General features: G+C 40.4%; 1 protein-coding gene across 9 annotated transcripts in view; it reads left to right on the top strand.

Moving 5' to 3' along the window:
• The window catches only part of sox5 (SRY-box transcription factor 5), a 259,406-nt gene that overhangs the window by 25,063 nt on the left and 214,382 nt on the right, over positions 1 to 19,961 (top strand). For all 9 annotated transcript variants that reach the window (XM_084346189.1, XM_084346195.1, XM_084346190.1 and 6 more), the window contains one exon: positions 16,846 to 16,910. The gene's annotated coding sequence lies outside the window, so the exon portion shown is untranslated. The remainder of the gene's footprint in view (positions 1 to 16,845; positions 16,911 to 19,961) is intronic.

Raw genomic sequence — 19,961 nt, forward strand, 5'->3', positions numbered from 1 at the left:
TCATTTTTCAAACAAAAATAGCTAATATTCCCTTGATTCAGCTTCTCTTTTGTGAGGATTTGCTAATTGTCTTTGCCTTACGTTGTAGTAAATTAAACCTCCAGGTTTTAGCGAGTCAGTCAAACCAAACAAATCAGTTAAAGATGTCACCTTTGGCTTTAGGAGGATAAAGTGCAAAATGTAAGGTAGAAAACAAGTATAAAATTCTAACTTCCAAAGGAAGTTGTGGTAAAGATGACAGGTGTGCAATGTAGACTTCACTCCATAAGCTGATGTTGTGCAAACAGTGTTCTTTCCTTAGAGCTTTGTCTCTGCCAGTTGATTTAAAGCCTGAAACTGAAAAAAGGCTGTTCAAGACAGCTAATTGAAAAACCCTCAAAGTGAGTATATAGCATAATGTGGAGAGATAATTTGTTTAATCTGATGATGCAGTATTTGCATAACTAGAGAAGAGAGATGTTTGTTTAGTAGAAAAGAATCAGTAAATTATCAGTAAAAATATCAGTATGAATCTCTGCATGCTCTGTTCAAACACATTTTTAATGGTAATGTCTTCTTGTACTTGTAATGTTGCAGTCGACAGTTTCTAGATGTGTCATGCCATGACAATAATGCAAGAATTGTTTAGATCCTATTTTAGAGTTACTGTTACTGTGCATTGATTCCCAGTCATCACTGTCAATCAAACAATTTGGGCTTGCTTTTCTGATTACATTTCTGTAGCTCTTTTCACTGTCTGCCGCTCTTTCATCGTTTTTTGTCCATTCCTGCGCAACATAAGACTTTCCTGCCTGACACTGCATGTTTGGATCGACAAATGTAATCTCTTTCATGAACTGGATATGTCAGTCAGTGATAAATGGAAGCAAAAAAATGACATTAGTATTATCACTTTAAGGAAAAGGCCAGGGGGCACAGCTGCTGTTGTGGCCTACGGAAATGTATCAGCATCACCACATGCACAGCAAACACACACACACTTAAAGTAGAGCAGGTAACAGGTAGCAGACAACACATGTGTGACTCCCACAGATAAAAGACATAAAATCATAGTTGAAGTGTTCACACACACATACAGTTGTCTTTTGAACACTAACATGTGTTACACCTGGGATTAGCTAGATGTTTGTGAGATCAAATGTTGTCCACCATCCCCCCATCCTACTTCCTATTATTTCTGATGTGAAGAATAATCCTCTTGTGGAATTAATCTCTTCTGAATAGCATTTGTTACCATGCTGAGAGAGAATTAAAGCTGTTGTTCCACATCTGGATGGGATGTACTGTTCATGCTAGTGTATGCTCTATTTGTGTATACGTGTGAAGGAGTGTTCAGTATTAAAGTAGTCTGTTTTCTTTGTGAATGACTGTCTTGGTGAACTGCAGGCATCTGTTTATGTTTAAATCAATTTATGCGTTTAATTTGATCTTGGCTGATCAGTCAGTTTATCTGAGTTTGTCCCAGGGCTTTGATTCTCAGCCTGAGCTTGATTGGGCACAACAGGTCCAGTTATCTCATGCTTTTATTTCTCTTAATTACCTTTAGCTTTAATCAGATCTGCTTTGACTTTATTCACTTCATTTGTTGTTGTTTTTTTCTAAATCAGTTTGCATGAAACATTAGTGCCTAATTTTTGTAGAAATTATAGCCATAGTCAGTTATTGTAAATTACAGTAGGGCTGGGCAGTATATAGGTATTGTTTCATTCTGGATATCTTTATATTGCGATATGGCACAAGTTTCTTTTCCTGGTTTTAAAAGCTGCATGACAGTAAAATGATTTAATTTATGAACTTATCAGACTGTTCTACTTGCCTTCCCCCACACTGTTATTAAATCCACCTTACTGAAGATTATTTAAAAAAATCTCATAATGTTAATATGTTGTAAAAATGCATCCCTGTAGTATTGTCGCAATATCGATATTGAGGTATTTGGTCAAAAAATGTGATATTTGATTCTGTCACCCAGTCCTAGCATTTTTGAAGTGTTTTTGAGCCACAGTTCTGCTGTGCACTCAGAAGCATTTTGAATGGACATATTATTTGGCAAGTTATGAGCATAAGTGAAGAAAAAATAGAATGGAGCCTAAGAAGACCTTGGTCACAGTTCAACATGACAACAGTATTGATTAAACTGAAAGCATATCTGTCATATACTGTCAGGCAAATGGCCGGTTGAGACGTGGTAGATGTAGACGGGGTGTTGTATTCTCATTTATGTTTTGATTGATAGATTTGTGATTGGCAGAAAAATAAACATCACTGTTCCTCCATAGATTAAGCCAGATAAATGTAAAAAAACGTAAAAACTGGCAGCATGGCCTCATGCATAGGTTCGTTGGTCTCCCAAGGATGAACCCTAGTGACTTTTGTCATTTTCTGACTTGACATCTAATGCCACCAGCAGTTCAATATTTTAATTTATCTATTAAGATATCTTCATATATACCAGAAGGATTGCCACATTTGGTACAGACATTCATGGTATTGTTTGAATGAAATGTCTTGACTATTATTAATGTCCCTCTTATAGTGTATTGTGATTACTTTGATTACCCTTCCATTTTTCCTCTACGGTCACCATGAGGTCAAAAAACACATTGGTTTGTGACCAAATACCTAATGAAAAACTGATGACATTGCGGTCTGCCTCCACTGTACTAGGCGAAGTACAGCCTTACAGAGCTGCTAGTATGGCTGTAGATTTGTTAAAATTTTCATGTCTTTGTCAACATGCCATCAAGCAAATGATGAGTTACTTTTTGTTTGCACCTTATCATCTCATACCACAAGTCTGCACTAATAATTTCACTTTGTTAGCTTCCAATATGTTTCTCCCATAAAAACACAATTAAATTCCCACATTATATTTGGCAAAGAAAGCAACTTGTTGTTGTTGTTTTGGCTAATTTGCTTGGCTGGCAGTCAGGTGGGTTCTGGTCTGATTGTTAATGATAAGTTCAGCGGTTGAACCAGCTGAGCTGTCTTGGTTTGAGCCAGCAGAACCATAAGACGGTCCTTGTCCTCAGAGGGCAGACCAGGACACTGACCCACACAAACGATATTTCTCTCCCTAATGACGTTGTTTTACTTGGAACATTTAATCACATTAAAACATTAAGCAGCGCATCTGGCATGTATGTCCTCTCAGACTTCTGCAGACACTGGTTTTGTGTTCGAGCAGGGTAGAGAGCGACAACATGCCAAACATGTGTCTTTGTTGCTGTCTGTCTCTCAGACAGAGGGGAGAGAGACAGAAAGAAAGGAAGAGAGAGATAGACAAGGAAGAAGGAGAGCTGTAATTTAGCTTGCTGACAGAGGAAGTGAGATCTCTTGGGGGTGTGTGAGTGTGACACTCTAAATGAATAGAGACATCAGTGAGTGTGTGTGTTTGTGTGGACATGAGGAGGGATCTGTGCTTGCTGTGTTTTACTCACCCTGTCAAATCCGAGACAGCCCTAAGTGTTTTTTTTATCAACCTTTCTCCTCCTTTCTGCTCCCTGTCACAGCTCTGTGGGGTGAAGTGTGTGTGTCCATGTGTGTTGTGTGACTGCCAAAAGGGAAATGTGCAACAGGTAGGTGGTAGGAGACATGTGTGTACAACACAGTACATCCTGTCCTATTTAATGTCTTGTTGGTTTTTCCTTTCCAATCTTGCCTCTGTTCCTCTTTGAAAACAATAAAACCCAGACAGTCCAGAACCAGAACTGACAGACACTGACTTACAATGAAGTTCAAGCTCAAGTGTGGTCTTGATTCACATCTTGTAAGAAATCAAAGAAATACAAATATTTAATATGGATTACATTTGACCTTGTTTCTAGAAAGAGATATATATTTTTCAACTTTGTTTCTGGAATAAAGCAGACACCTGGACTGTATACAGTGATGTAAATGTTTAGCTTTTTTTCTGAGCTAAGGGATCACATTGAAATGCACTCGCAGTACCACTTTGTTAAAACGGACAAGTTCCGTGTCTGTGAAAGCACAAAATTGTTATCCAGAAATTGTACCTAAAGTATCTGAAGTAAAACCACTCAGTGTGCAGAATGCTCTTTCAGAGTTATATCAGTATATATTTAAAAAAAACTGGATTATTATATTTGATGTATTACCACATAAATAGCATTTTAATGTTACAGTTGGTTGAGGTGGAACTCATTTTAGCTACTTTATTTTTATAATTTGATATATAGCACTGCATCATGTATTGTTAATTGATCACATGTTTTGTTTGAAAACCTTGACCTGCAAAGTACAAGTATACTATACTGTAGCCGTTAGATAAATGTAGTGGAGTAAAAGTACAGATTTTTCCCTTTTGAAATGTAGTGGAGTGGAAATGTAAAGTATTATGAAATGGAAATACCACAGAAGCTTGATAACAGATCTTCAGATGAAGTTCTTACTTTCCGCTTCTGCAGCAGTCAGCGAATGCATCATTGCTCATAACACAGTGACACATTCTGACCATCTTCAGTTCAGTAGTATATTCAGTTTGTTGCTGGTTAGATATGTTACGTTAGTTCAGTACAAAATCTGATAGTTGATAGTTCAGCAGACAACTATTTGCAATGGAGTTATGACTTCAGGGGCCTTTCTGTGGCTTTTTTGGTCTTTAAATAGACTTTATAAGAGGAAGTAACGTCCATGTATCACAGCTGAACTGGCAACGGTGCTCTTGGTCACCAGTAAGTGGAGCTCCACAGCTAAAAGCTACTGATTGAGTCATTGACAATGGTGATTCAGTATAGTCTGTTCACTTTGAACATTTTGTGTTGAAGATATGTTTGTACCTCAGAAATGTTGTCCTGGTGGCACTAGATGCAAAGTCATGGGTCATTAAAATCTTTAGGATTTTTCCTCTGGGGACTGTGGATATATCAGGAGACGAAATGAAAAAGAAAAAAAACAAAGTACAAAAGTACCTTGTGAACAGTCTAAGCTAAATTTGGTGCTACAAGTTTAAGTAGTGTCAAAAAATGAAACTTAATTTGGTTAGTTGGATTAAGATGCCTTGTCCTGAACCAGAGTGTTGGATAAGTGGACATTTTGACTGGGTGGTTCTGGCAACTCCTGTTCTCTTTTCTCCCCTCTTGTCCACTTTACCTAAAGCAGGAATTGTAGAAGTTGTTGTACACAATAATACATAACTTTCAGTGACTGGGTCAAAAGGGCAAATCTGCAGTGCTCCTGGCCTCCACAAATCCATAGTTCATGCTCTTTAGTCCAGAGAGCTCTCACTGAACCCTGCAGTAAGTGTGTGTGTGTCAGCCCACAGCTGTCAACAGCAAGCTCAAATACACACAATAAAGTCCAGTGAGTACAAACAATTGCTGCCCACAATTGACCTTCTCCACGGTGACTGTTTAGTTTTATCTTACAAACCAAACCTCGTAGAGATATCAGAATTCAGTGTTGCCCTTTGAAACTCTGTCCAAACTCCTGGTTTACTGTAGCATAAGAAGAGAGTAAATAGATTTTATTTTAGCATTTATGCTTTGGGGTCTCTGCATGTTTGTGTTTAAAGAAAGTGTCACTAAACCACTGGTGTGAATCAAACTTTTTCTTTATTTCTGTGACACGCTGTGTCATTTCTCAGAAGCATAACTTTAGCAAAATCACATTTTCGTGTCTTGTCTTCAATTCCTTCCTCTTCTTCTCAAGGCTTTTCTTTGTGACATGTCCCTTTTTACTTCCCTTTTCTTCTGAAAGAGGTCTCTCATTCTCAACATCTTTTATTTTAGAACAGATGAGCAGAGAGTGGTGATAGGGGGTGGATAGTGTGATTTATATGGGTTTTAACTACTGCCTTTACATTGTTCTCATAAATGACTACCTTTTTTTTCAACCAATTAGACAAACCATTGACTCTACATAGTAATGTGTGTAGATTCATTTACACTCTCATACATCTGAGAGGTTTGAGAAGCTTTTGCTACATTACTGTTTTGAATGTCTAGTATTTATTCTGTCAAAAAAACACCAAGCTGAATCTTAAGCAGGCACAACAGTAAACATGAAACTTGGGTGTAGTGAACCAACCATCTTTAAGCGAAATGATTCCCCCACTTGTAACTTAGGCCTATAATCTCCCTTAATGTATCTCATGGTTTTATGAACTGAGTAAATGTGACATTTATACAGGAGCTATTTTTGTACAATAGCTTTCATACATATCTGACTAAAGATTATCTCTGCTGTGTAATCCAGAGATTTTCTGCTCCTCACATTTGACATAAAAGTGCATTCAGCATCTAACCAGTAACTGTCTTCAACATGTGATCTGTCTTTCCTCTCCTGGGGCCAGGGCCTCAATTAGATGAATAAACTGTCCAGTGTGCAGTTGTACTGAAGTGGTTGCAAGCTTTTGTCTGTACAAAGGCCTTTGTTTGGTCTGGACATCAAGAGGTTTACAGGAGGGTTTCATCAGATAGACAGACGCTTCAAAAGAATGCACCATGTACCGTATGCACTGGTTGGTGGAAGTACTCTTACATTATGAGAAAGATGGAAAGAGTGCACAGTTCAGGCTGAGTCACATCAGACACTGTCATAGAGTAGTAAAAGCAGAGCCACTCATTGAGATAGTAATGCAGAAAAGAAAAAGAAAAAAAGTCTTATGATCACACTAGACATATTATCTTTCAATTGATTTATTGTTAATGTAACATCAAAGTACTTTTTCCAAAGGACGTTTATCCCTACATGTTACATGAAAGCAGGCTACTGAATGAGTCTTTGGTTGCCACACTAGTTTGCGTCATAACTAGTAAAGCATGGCTAACTTTATGCTACGGGAATTACCTGCATATTATAAAGAAGAGTTGGGTAATGGCATATGACACAATAAAACATTGTGGTGGATGACAATGTTATCGTTGTAGTGGTGGTGGTGGGGGGGATGTCTTATGGAGCCTCGATTGGGTTCACCAATAGCAAAGCCTGTAAGAAGGCCAGGCATGTGCTCATGGAACTGGAGGGATGCCCAGTAACTACTATTTTCAGTACCAAGGTTTTACTCACCAAACAGAAAATAACAATGTTAGAGGGCTCAGTGATGGATGACTGTCAGCCATCTGCAATGGATGATGGTACAAGCAGAGTATACAGACACCTCAGAATTGTTCAACCCTATCGGCAGAAAAGAACATCTATATTGTTGCATTCCCCCACACCACGGAATACTATTACAGGTTTGTTTTAAAGACTCCTACTTTTGATAATGACATCATTGATAGGAACACTGAGCCGCAATTGTCAGACTGTATAATACATTTTAAGGGGATTATCAGCAAGGTATTTCAACTTAAATTTTAATTCACATTATCTGCCAATATGGGCCTATTATAGACCTGTGAATACTGGCATATATGTCATATGATATGCTCTGTTATGGAAAACATTATTTTTTAGAGATAATAATGCAGAAAAGAATGTTTGGGGTAATTTATAATGCTTCGATTCCCATTGAAGTTTACTGTTTCAGTGCCCTGATGTCATTTTAGACAATAAATGAATTGTTAATCTGTAAAATATTTACAAGTGTTTGATAATCACATTTGAGGGATCATGTGAATATATTGGCTGATTTATCAGTACAGGACTTTTTTTACGACTTAATATTGGTATCGGCATTGCCCCAAAAATTTGAATATCAGTCGTGCTCAAATTCAGATCTTCAGTAGACATTGTGAAAAGTGGTAGTTCAAATAGGTTAGACAATCATTGACTACTGTTATGTTGTTGTTATGATAGTGAATGCCTGTGTGGGTTTTCAAGAAAAGCAACATACTAAAGCCATTTTCTACAAACTTCAGCTTTACTTACGTACAATGGAATATCACAGATTTTTGCTGACTTGTGAATATTGACACCTAAAAATGTCCTCAAATAACTTACAAATTCTCTGATTCCACTGACAGCAAAGTGGCCTTGCAGTTAAAATGTGTATGCTGCTGCATATAATGATGAGATGTATCAGGATAATCTTACGTTCCCTTTTATGCCCTGCAGCTTCTGACACATTCACACCATACACACATGCAAACTAAGAAACATTTGTGGAGTGTGTACACTTTTAGTTACATGTTGTTCACACTGTCTTTTGTGTTTTGCTATGTTTAGGGTTCATTTGATCGTTGTGATAATACACCAAGCCTGAACGAGCACCACAAATGTATGCCATCTGAAAGCTAATTTTTTTTTATCACAATCAAGTAATTGGCATTTCCTTTTGCACATGACTCCCTAAGCAGAAGAAAAAGAAAAAAAAGTTGAAATGATGCAACAGTTTGCTGCAGGACACCAGTTCATTCATCCAGCGTGCTCCCATTAGCCACATGACACAGACAGTCGGGATGAATCACCTCTTTGGCAGACAGATCTGATCTTAGACTAGTTATCAGCCCTCCTACATGTGGCACACATGAATCTCTCTGATGAAGGCTGATCCCAGATCTGAGCCAGGAGGGGTCGGAGTTGCTCCTAAACAGGAAGTGGATGAGATCAAACGCACCAATCAGATTGCGGTGTGGGGAGACTAAACATCATCACCCCACAGGAAGGAAGTAGCTATGTCGGAATTACACAGACTACCATGAGTGTGTGCGTGTGTGTGTGTCTGATTTACACAGACCAGCGTTTACATCCCACATCCAAATATTTACCTCTGTGCAACTGCCACTCTCTAACACAAAGCTATGATTAGGCAGAGGTGAGTGTGTATTATGTGTGTTTGTCTGGCGGCCTACAAAGTCTGTGTATGTTTGAATGTGTGAGTGTACTGTATATGCATGTATATTTCTCTGTCTGCGTGTGTGTGTGTGTGTGCGCGCGTGCACGTGTGTGTGTGTGTGTGTGTGTGTGTGTGTGTGTGTGTGTGTAAAGGGGTAGGTTTGGAGGTCCTACAGGGACCACCTTGGTGAACAATGGCTCTTTTATTCCACTGGAGCGTTTGACTGGACTCTGTGTCTCAGAGCAGACGCACGCAAGCGCACACACACACACACACACACACACACACACACACACACAGCCAGACAGGAAGCCCAAGTATCCATACACACACAAACTTGCACGCATTAATACGGTAACTCTTTGGGGGTATCCAGCGGGGTCAGTTTTCGCTCAGACTAGACGCATGTGTTTTTCTGTCCATGTGTAGTTAGTCAGGTAATTTGGCTGACTGGGCTGCAGCTTCAGACACTGAGGAATGTGCTTGTGGTAGTTGGTTACACTTTTGGTTTGAGGGGGCAGGACAAAGGGGACTCTGTAGTTGCCAAATCCTTTTTTAACTCCAGATAAGCCTTATCTGATTGACATTATGTTATGACATCTTTAAAATTCCTTTATCAATACTCTATACAAGGAAAAAGGTGACAACAATAAGAAATAATACCTCTTTTACAATTAAAAATGAATACATAATGGGTGATTCATGCACAGCTAATCACTCCACATGTAAAATGACAAAAAAAACAACCTATAAATGAAGATTGTTTTTAAATATTAACAGGTACTAGATTTGGCATGACAAGTTATATTAAAAGACAGCCGAGGTCTCAAAACTCAAATTATCTCCACTCCCGGCTGCCATGAAATATTCTCAGGGTAACGCCAATGTTGGCGGCATTTCCTCCAGCAGATGGGAAAATGGGAAGGTATTAAAGTGTATAACACAGCGAGCTCTGAGGAACAAAACAGACTATGGCCAAACACTGCTTGATGTAATTTCTGCCTGTGGATCATCACCTAAAATCCCCCAGTAAAGACAATGATGATGGCGTTTGTTCTCCATTGTGTACATGAACAAAAGTCCAGCCAGTAGTCTCATGTGGGATGTTGACAAATTAAACTCTCGGTTGCTCCATGGATAGAGTGAATGATTACAGCAGAGTTGCGGGGGTGAAGAGGAAAAAAACTACTGAAAAACTAATGCTGATTTTGGCACCAGAGATGAGGGAAAATCATTGAGTCCTCATGTAGAGAGGTTCAACAACGGAATTAGATGGGGTCTTATTTTATAAAACAAACAAACAAACAAACAAACAAAAAACACCAAAAAAACCCAAACATAAATGCCTCTTACAGCTTGCCTAACATACCCCAAGTTTCCGGAAGCCCAAAGATCCCAAATCGATTGATAAAGACATCATTTACTCCCTTTTCTTAGCCAAAATCTTTACTGTGGCTGCTAAGCTAAAAGCGTTAGAGCACACCCTGACTGAAGTGGGTGCACAAGCTCGACCACATGTTGAGGTGTAAATAACATAATTTCAAGTCAATTTGGGATTTCAGGTCTTTTAACATTTTAAAACAAGTCCCCATTGTTGAAGAAATGATTCAAGTCCTGTTGAATAGTTTGCTGTGGTGATGTGTTTAATCAGAGTAAACCGGTAAACTGGTGAACCGACAGGTACAGAGCGGATCTTAGCCGGTGAGTGAACCCAGAGCAAATGAAACTGCAGCATTTTATACAGTAAAGCCTAGTTTATGCTTCTGCGTCGCGGCGACGGCGTAGCTACGTCGTCGACCCTATGCCGTCATTGATCATTCGAAGTTCTGCGTCGAGGGAACGCGTTGTTCTGCAATTCACCGCCAAGCCTGCAATTGTTATACTGTTGACCGGAAAAGCAACTGCCGGAAATGACGTTCTGAGCGGACCAATCACAGTCCTTGCCGTTCGCGTCTCGACGCGTCGACGTGACGCGTCGACGTGACGCGTAGTCAGGATTTTTTGGAGGCGCACGTCAGGCTACGGCGCAGGGTCCGCGTAGGGGTCTGCGTCGATGACGCAGCTACGCCGTTGCCGCGACGCAGAAGCATAAATCAGGCTTAAGAACAAGGAAGACAAATGGCAGGTTCAAACAATAGGTAAACAAAAGACATGCGAAGGGGGGGGTCTGCTCTTTGGAGAGTGTGAACAGCAGGGGGTGGGGGGAGGTATGAGGGCACACATTTAACATAGTGATCAAACCGGGTCAGACAGGAAGCACCATTTATGTCTGTAGATCAGAGGGCTCTGACTGACTTGAAAAAGGTAATCCATACTATACCTTTTTTTACAGTCATAAAAATTCAGTTATTGTCTTGTAGGACCATTTTCGCTGGAGCACTTATATAATAGTGTCCATTTTTTGTCTTAGCTTTCAAATCAAAAGTTCACAAGGGTGCTTTGAATGATAGAAATCAAAATTGGTCTCTCTTTAGGTCCACTGACACATTTCTCACAGTGTGAGCTTATTGTTACCAGAGCAGGGTGGCCTGTGAACCTGAGTGTTGTGTGTATCCCTCTGTCTGCATCTCTGTTGCCTAAAACAGATAATTACTATAGGTTTGCCATCTGCAACTGTCCCAATCCCTCTTCTTGATTGCATTGAGCCCCAAATGACCAGATGTTTCATCACTATTATAGCATTAGAGCTGAACTCAATAGGCAGATGTGTGTCTCTCCCGGCTGATTGTTGTCATGATAGAGAATAGTATGATTATCTCCTCTGATTAGGCCAATGGGCCGCTAATCCTCCTTCAGCCGCTACAGATCCAGTGTGTCAGCCCTGCACCTCCTGAGAATGGGAGCAGGTTATACAACTAACGCATAAAAGTGTACACACTAATAGTGCACACACGGAGATGACACACACACACAGGATGAAATAGAAGTCTGATTGAAACTAATATACACAGAATTCATACAGGTTAATGTGCACTGCTTGTTCAGGCTGACAATAATAGGACACACATGCATGTACCTACGCACACACGCACTCTCCCTCTCTCTCTCTCTCTCTCTCTCTCTCTCTCACACACACACACACACACACACACACACACACACACACTAATAGACAGAGGTCTGATGTCAGGGTTTATAACTTGAGCTTGGCCGCTCATCCCAAATGTCATGTTTATCTGATTCGTATTTAAGACCTTGTGACAATGGAACAGATGGGCCTGCCTTTTGTCCTGCAAGTGCACGTAGGGGACATGGACATACACATACACATACACACACACACACACACACACACACACTCATATCTATATAACCTTATAGGCTCTGTGCTCTCTCTCTGTCTGCCTCTCTCTCTCTGACTCTCAGTGGGTCGTTTGAGTTAGGTTGGGGTTGTGTGATTGTGTTTAGCCAAGCAGAGTGATAGTGCTCTACAGGGGAGCCAGCCTGCTCTCACCACGCCAGACGGACAACATAACACACAGACGGACACACACACAGCCTCTGCAACTCCTGCACAATATTTTTTAAATATCCCTTGCTGGCTTGGTTGTCCTGAAAGCAGCTGAGGTCAAATGTATTCATCAGGTCTTCACATGTCTGTATTTTAATAATTTGCCTCCTCTCACTTCAGTAACTCCTGACATGCAGCTGGCTGTCTGCTTCAAAAGTTCAGTTCTTTGTTCTGATTAGCACTGTTTGATTGGCAGTAGTTTCCTGTATTTAGTTAATGAATGTTAATGGTATAAAATATATTGCTCTATATCACTCAAGTAACTCAACTTTGATGATGCATGATGCTGAAAACTGTAGTCGTCTTTTATACAAACAAAATGCACTTTCTACATGTGCATTTTGCTTTTGTTTTCTCATGAATTATTTTGCTGAAGTATTTTAACAGTCAAAACTGGATGTCTCAAGCTATAAGAGGAACCCTCAAAAAGTCACACAGCCACAAGTTTACCATGCTATGATGTGTCTCCTAAAGTGAAACTAAGTTTAACACCTACATGCCACATCCTGATAACACTGTTAAATTACACACAGTCCAGAATTCCAGTCTTGAAATTGAACATGATGAAGAGCAATATCATATGTATATGAAGAAAGCTGCTCTATAGAAATATATATCATGCACCATGTAAGTACTCAAACCTGACCAGCTCTGGTTGACCGGCTTATGTCTCCTCTCATTAAATTGACTTTATAGTACCACAGCATTTAGACGACTGAAGCCTGTGTTTGGTCCTTGGTGGGGTGTCAAATGTAATGGATGCATTGTTCTCCAGGTGGGAGAAAGAGAGAGGACATTAGGCCTGCTGTGCCATCAATCCCTCAGGCCTGCCTCTGTGCACAAATGCTGCTCTGTCTTAGTGTGTGTGTGTGCGTGTGTGTGTGCGTGTGTGTGTGCGTGTGTGTGTGTGTGTGTGTGTGTGTGTGTGTGTGTGTCTGTGTGTCCATATATGCAAATGTGTAGTTACATGCAAATGTTTTGTAATTAATATTTTCATTCACTCAGGTGTCATATACTCTATGCACTGTTTATGTGCTCTTTTTGTAACTATAAGTCTGTGTCTGTTTGCGTGTGAGTAAAGAGTATTTGGTTGTACAGTTTGCATATGTGCTTGTCTCAGTCTTTGCTTATGTGTGTTTGTGTTTCTGGTGTGTGCCTAAGTGGCCATTGTGCAGACTCAGTGTAGGAGAGAGAGACCAGCTAGCAGCATAAAGCCACCAGTCCAGCTCAGAGGCTCCACCAGCAGCCAGCCAGCCCCACTCGGCATGCACCTGGCGTCCCCTCACACACACCACCATTATTAATTGCTAATACATATTTATGTGGCACAAATTTGCCATTTGTTTATGCATAAAATTATCAATAGCGCGGGGCGCTTAGCCAGAGAAAACGGTGACCTTTTTAAAGAGTAATAAATGGAACTCTGTGTGTGTGTGTGTGTGTGTGTGTGTGTGTGTGTGTGTGTGTGCGTGCGTGCGTGCGTGCGTGCGTGCGTGCATGTGTGTTTATCTAATAGCTGATGTTTAAGAGGGAGGTGTTAGGTTGGAACAAGGGGAGGAGGGTGGCAGTTTTCGGCTGGACGTGGCAGAAAGGCAGCTGAGGCCTGCCAAGAGGAGATCCACTGATCTGGATGTTTACCCACAGTTTGTATTTCACACAGGCAACGTTCTGTCTTTGTCCTCGGCTTCATTAGCTGTGTCCACATTCACAGTGTCTGTACTGCATGTGCCTTTGAGTGTGGGAGCATGAATTTGAGCTTATGTTTTTCCATCTACCAGGGCTCAACACAACTTTTAAAAGTGGTCGCCAAGGCTGGCAAAAAGGCTTAAGCTTTTGGTTGCCGAAGCTTAGAATATGGTTCCCATTTTTAGTCTTCATAAATTTTCAGTAATTAAGATTCTATGTAGTTAAACATGAACCATGATGATGGAAATGTGACACTAAGGAATGTTTATTAGTTTTTTTTACAGTAACGGTACATTAAAATTCTTTGTAGATTGTGTTTTATTTTATACTTCACAGAATTTTCATCTTAACTATTATCAGTTCACTTATCGACCCTCAGTTCATGGTACACAAAGTACCAGTAGTGTAGCTGTTACGTTCTTCACAGATCCCTCAAAAATAAATCACTAGTTGCTTTGGCATTATTTCTAAAACACATGCGTGTGCCTGCCTAAGTAAACATACCAATGCTCCTGTAGCATTGCCTGGTTTAGTCTCCGTCTCAAGCAAGTCTGACTAGGTTTAAAGAGAACTGAACCAGAAAGGATGGGACAAACTGGACAAGACTACATGGGTCTGGACTGGACCGGACTAGTCAGTGTATCTGCAGTAGATGACGGTTAGCTCGCCCCCTTTGTGGAGAAGCAGTGTGTAGCACCGACAGGGAAGCAGAGAATTTTTTTGCTAAACAGAACCGACAGCAAGACGTATTTTAGCCCCCTTAAAGAGGGCACACCTAAATATATATGCTTAAAGGTATAGTTGGTAATCCTGTTCAGAAACACTTTTTGTTATACTGGGTGAAATGGTCTTTCCACCCTGAGAGTAGTCCATACATAATGTGTTCAGAAAAAGGAACGAAAAAATAAGACCTCTGTGGCAGCTGCAGGCCTGTAAAAACTCTGACCAATCCCTCCCTCTCGGTCCGAGTTGAAAGAACCAATCAGATGCCTTCATGTCTCGTCCTGCCTGCACCCCCCTCTGTCCCCCCCTCCTCCCTGCGCGCACTCATCACGTGTCACCATTGCCGGATATATTCAGCACACTCCATACGGAGTTAGCAGGAGATCCACACTCCAGGTCAGAAGGTGGCGGTAATGCACACCTAAAAGTTGTTTGCCAACAGCCATAAAACAACAGAAGAAGAAGAGATAGCAGAGTTAGCAAGAGAGAACAATGGCAGAGAAAATGCAGCCAAAAGTAGCACCTCCAGAAGTGATGCAGAGGTTGCTGTCTTTCTGTTGGACAGGTAATTAGTTGTTTCGCTTCGGGGGGATTTGTTATTTTCATGAAATATGTAACGTTAGCCAACTTAGCTACTTTTGTAGCTTGTATTAGCCCAATGCTAACGGCTCTCCTCTGCCCTGCTGACGGACTGTCTGATGCGCGTTCAAGTTTGTGGGGGCGGGGCTTTGTACGGAGCACTGACGGGAGGGGGAGAAGGGGGTGGAGCTTAGACGAGGTGCCACTTTCAAATCTTGCTAGCTCTCCAACATTACCAACTATACCTTTAAGTGTATGCCTTATTTTGAACATTTCTGGAGCTTTAAAAACGCTGAAAATGCTGCAGGAGACAAGGTACTGCCAACAATAAATGAACCAGCAGAATGAAGAAGTTCCGTAAAGTTAGGTTTTCATGAATGAAGAGCTTGTTGTTCCTGCAAAATAAGTGTTGTAGCCCCTTTCATTTTCCTGCTAAATGAATTGAACAATAAAAGCAACCATAACAACAAAACAAAATAGCAGTATTAACGAGTGTAATTTCCAAATCTGGAGGACAATGACGAGCGTTGTGAAAAGCCTCCTACAAAATGAGAAGTCTGGCATTGAACACATTTCCTGGAAGAAGGATTGATTCTGCTCTGCACACTTCACACAAAAGACATTACAAGAACAAACATTTTAACCAGAGTTTATAGTTGACCTACACCTCCTGTATTAATGTGTTTTGTAGCTAGATCTTTCTCTGTACTCTTTGCTTCTTCTGTTGTAGTTCCAACTTCCTCACTGCTCGGTTCTTCTTATGCCTCTGCACAAGAGACAGCTTTGGCCAAGATGCACTCTGTTTTTGGGTTGTCTGTCCTTCCCTTTGTCTGTCCGTCTGTCTGTCCTTTCATTACATTTGTCTACTTGGACTCAAGGATGAACTGTTTAGAATTTGGTGGTCAAAGTTCAAGGTCACTTTGATCTCACAAAACATGTTATTGACCATAACTTAAGAATTAATACGCTCATTATGACGAAATTTCATCTCTCTCTCTCTCTCTCTCTCTCTCTCTCTCTCTCTTTTTCTGACAGTTTTCTGTTGTTCTCACCGAACTTGCACACTAAATGACATACAACAGTAGTGCTCATTAGTTTTGCTGATATTGAGCCGCACGTGATAGTTGTTGCACCATGTGATGAACCTCTCTATCAGTCCGTTGTAGTCTCACCGGAAATTATTCACTGGAATCATACATGTCACTATTGTGATAAACTCCATTTTGCCAAAAAATACACTGAATACCTTCTATAAGTCTTCACTACAAAAATGAGTCAGACATAGATGTGAACTGCAGCTTGACTGATTGGCGGAGACATACAACCACAAGGCAGTAATTGCCGTTCTTTTTTATTTCTCATTCCCTTTCTCATCTTATTGAGTCCGTGTCTCTTTTTCTTTTGTCTCCTCTTATAGTTTCTCATTTTCCTCTAGTTAGTTTGTCTCTTTTTTGCTTTCTCCTGTAATTCAGTCTGTCTGAGGGTCGAGTCGTCCCTACACTTTTCTCCTCTCTCTCATTGTAATATGGTGTTTTGTCTGTGCATGCGTGTGTCTCACAATGGAGAGTGAACTCCAGCTAAATCTCTTTCTGTTTCTCTTCACCAGGGTTGGTCGTCTCTCTGATGGGAATCAACTCTGCAGCAGAGCCACCTCTCTGGGGACGCTTGTAGGTCAGTGCCTATTTTCATACCACACACATGCAAATACACATACACATACACATACACATACACAGACAGAACGACTTACTGTATTTCAGTATGTAAGTTCTCAAGGGACTGCTTTTGGACTACAGCAAAGACACATTGAACTGGGTTGAGTAACATTTTCAGTCATGTTCTGTCTCCCTCCCCAAAACACACATGGACACTTTCCCTCTCTCTCCCTGTTTCTGTAACCCAGCTTTTATGTGGCCTTCATGAGGTCACACACAGGGCTCAAGTCAGTTTCCATGACTACACAGTCAGTATCCAGCCAATCGGCATTCACAGCTGGCCTCTATGGGGCCAGTGGGCAGCCAGTAAGCATCATATCTGTACATCTGACATGTAGGGTATAGGGAGGGGAGGGTGTGTGTGTTTGTGATTGTGTGTGTGTCTGTATGAAAGGGGGGGATTAGTGAAGGGGCCTCTAATTTATCTTGTGAGGTGCATTACAATAGAAGTATTTCAGGTAATCATTTGCAATATTTTCACATGTAATATTCTCTAATGTAGAGTGTAGACAAACTATCTTTTTAATAAAGACATTCACACAGTTGGTGTATACAGTATGATACGGTGTGTGACAAACCTGAGCTGTTTGATCGACATCTTGCAGGTGTACAGGTCTCAAAAGTTATGATATTAGCTGGAAAATCTATGTTTTCTTTATACTGAGGCTAAAAGAACATTCCCAAAGTCAGTCTAGTGTTTTGTGACACACACACCAACATTCCTCTTTCGATGAATACTGTACAAAATATACAATGCAAAACATTCGAGGAAGCTCTTATCCTCTACAGAAATCAGAGCCACGGTTAGTATCAGAAGTGTAGAAAATTAAATGTGAACTGAGACTAACAACCTAGATACAGAAGTAAAGAATTAAAGAAAAGAAAAAAAAACCCTCAGTGGACTTCAGACAGTGTCCATCAGGTACTGTAGACCTCCTCCTGGGGGAGAGAGAGCCACTGTTTTCACCAACTTTCTAGAAAGGACCATTTGAATAATAAATCAACATGTCCTCATACCTATCCCACTGTCTACGTCAATTGACTCCAGAAATAGCATACAGTTGCAGTAAAAAGTTTACATACACTTGTAAAGAAAATGTACAAAATGTCCTGGCTTGAGCCCTATCGAGAACATGTGGACTGTCCTGAAGAAACAAGTCCAAGCCAACAAATTTAGTTGAACTTCACCGATTCTGTCAAGAGGAGTGGTTAAAAATTCAGGCTTGCCAGAAGTTTGTGGATGGCTATCCAAAGTGCCTAATTGAGGTGAAAATGGCTGAGGGACATTTAATCAAATGTTAGAATTACTGTATGTATATTTTTGAGCCAGCAGATTTGGTCATACTTTCAGAAGACCCATAATAAATTCAGATTTGAAGCAAACTTCATGAATGTGTTCCTCTCATTCCATCACAGGAAAATGAGAACTCTATAAATCATTGGAACTGAAAACTGCCGTGATACACATTTTCTTTGCAAGTGTATGTAAACTTTTGACCGCGACTGTATATAACCATTGGAGACTACCAGTGACAGGCCCACAGGATCCTTGTCATACCGGACCTTTGTCGTCACATGGGTAGTGTGATGGTCGCAGTTAAGTTCTGTTTAAGCACCAAAACTACTTGGTAATTTTGAAGAAAAGATCACGGTCTGGGTTAAAATACGTATTTACGTAACATAAGTTATTTTGAGTACATGATTTAAGTTAAAATAAGTCCAATTTGACTTTGGATTTGGACATAAACGGCAGTCTCTTGGTTGAAAGTTTGGTTGTGTTTGTTCCCTTTATCCTTCACCCTATGAAGAATGTGTTGCTCTTTATACTACGCCACCTAATTTCCTCCTTTTCTCCTGTCATAATTACTATGGTTTGAAGAGGTCACCGCCAAACAATAAATGTAAATATCGGTCGTAATAAACTGCTTGTACAGCAGACGTATACAGCTTTTTTTCTGGTCAGGCTTGGCTGACCAAATCAGGGTGCTGCTGTTTTAAGTGAAGATGTACACGCATCTCATTAGCTGCTAAATGTAAAATAAGAGATTGTTGTTAGCGATTACACCGAAATAAAACACTGAGGAAAATTAAAATAGGAAAGGCAAGTGTTTGTATTAATTATGTAACAATATTTATAAAAAATTATAATAACAATTTTGAGCATGTTGCTGTATGAAATTGTCTTGCAAACTGGAACTGGCTCCAAGGCTGCTAGTTTGTTCCCTGGTCTAAGGTATGCAAAATGTCACCAAGGTATGTAATGCTGTAGGTTGACCTTGAAAACCTGGAAACTTTTAAGTCTAAGTTACAGTTATCTTATGTGTGTATGTATTTTACATCTGAGTAGAGTTTTGGGATAGTTTAACCTTTGCCGCAACTCATTTATGCTTATGTGCAACACCATGCAAGGCTGAACCAATACCCATGCTGCTACGTTGCTCAGATGCTCGGTGTATTTTTATGTATTCCCTGTTTTCCAGTACTGGGGGTTGAACTAGTGTATGAATCAGGGCACTGTGAGGGGTGAGGGAGCCAAAAAGGTAAATGGTCAGAGAACAGCATATGGAGGCTAGGGAGAGTGGGATTGTTTGTTTGGGAAATGAAATCTGTGGAAGACAGGGACAGCAAAGGACTGCTGAGACAAAAGAGACAAATGGAAGTTCAATGGACCCTGTTTTATTATTTACCACTTGGTATTTGTTCATCTGTGCCTTTTTCAAGATTTTTTATTACAAACAAGAAAAATCACACAAGGAAATGTACTGCTTTGAGCTAGTAATGGCAGACAAAGAGTTTATAGAAAAGGTAGGAAGAAAAGGAGAGAGACAGACAGGTAAGATGACAGACTGTGAGGTGTGAGTTAGGTCAGTTTAGTTTGGACATATGGTTCCCGCCAGCCCAGAGACTCAGTATTGGGGGACCATGAGGACAGAATAGAAGAGGAAAGACCCACATGCCATCTGCACTAGGGACAAAGAGTGGGAGATGGCAGGAGTTGTGTGTGTGT

Source organism: Pagrus pagrus (assembly GCF_965226575.1).
Source record: "Pagrus pagrus genome assembly, chromosome: 23".
In the NCBI taxonomy this organism is placed as follows: domain Eukaryota; kingdom Metazoa; phylum Chordata; class Actinopteri; order Spariformes; family Sparidae; genus Pagrus; species Pagrus pagrus.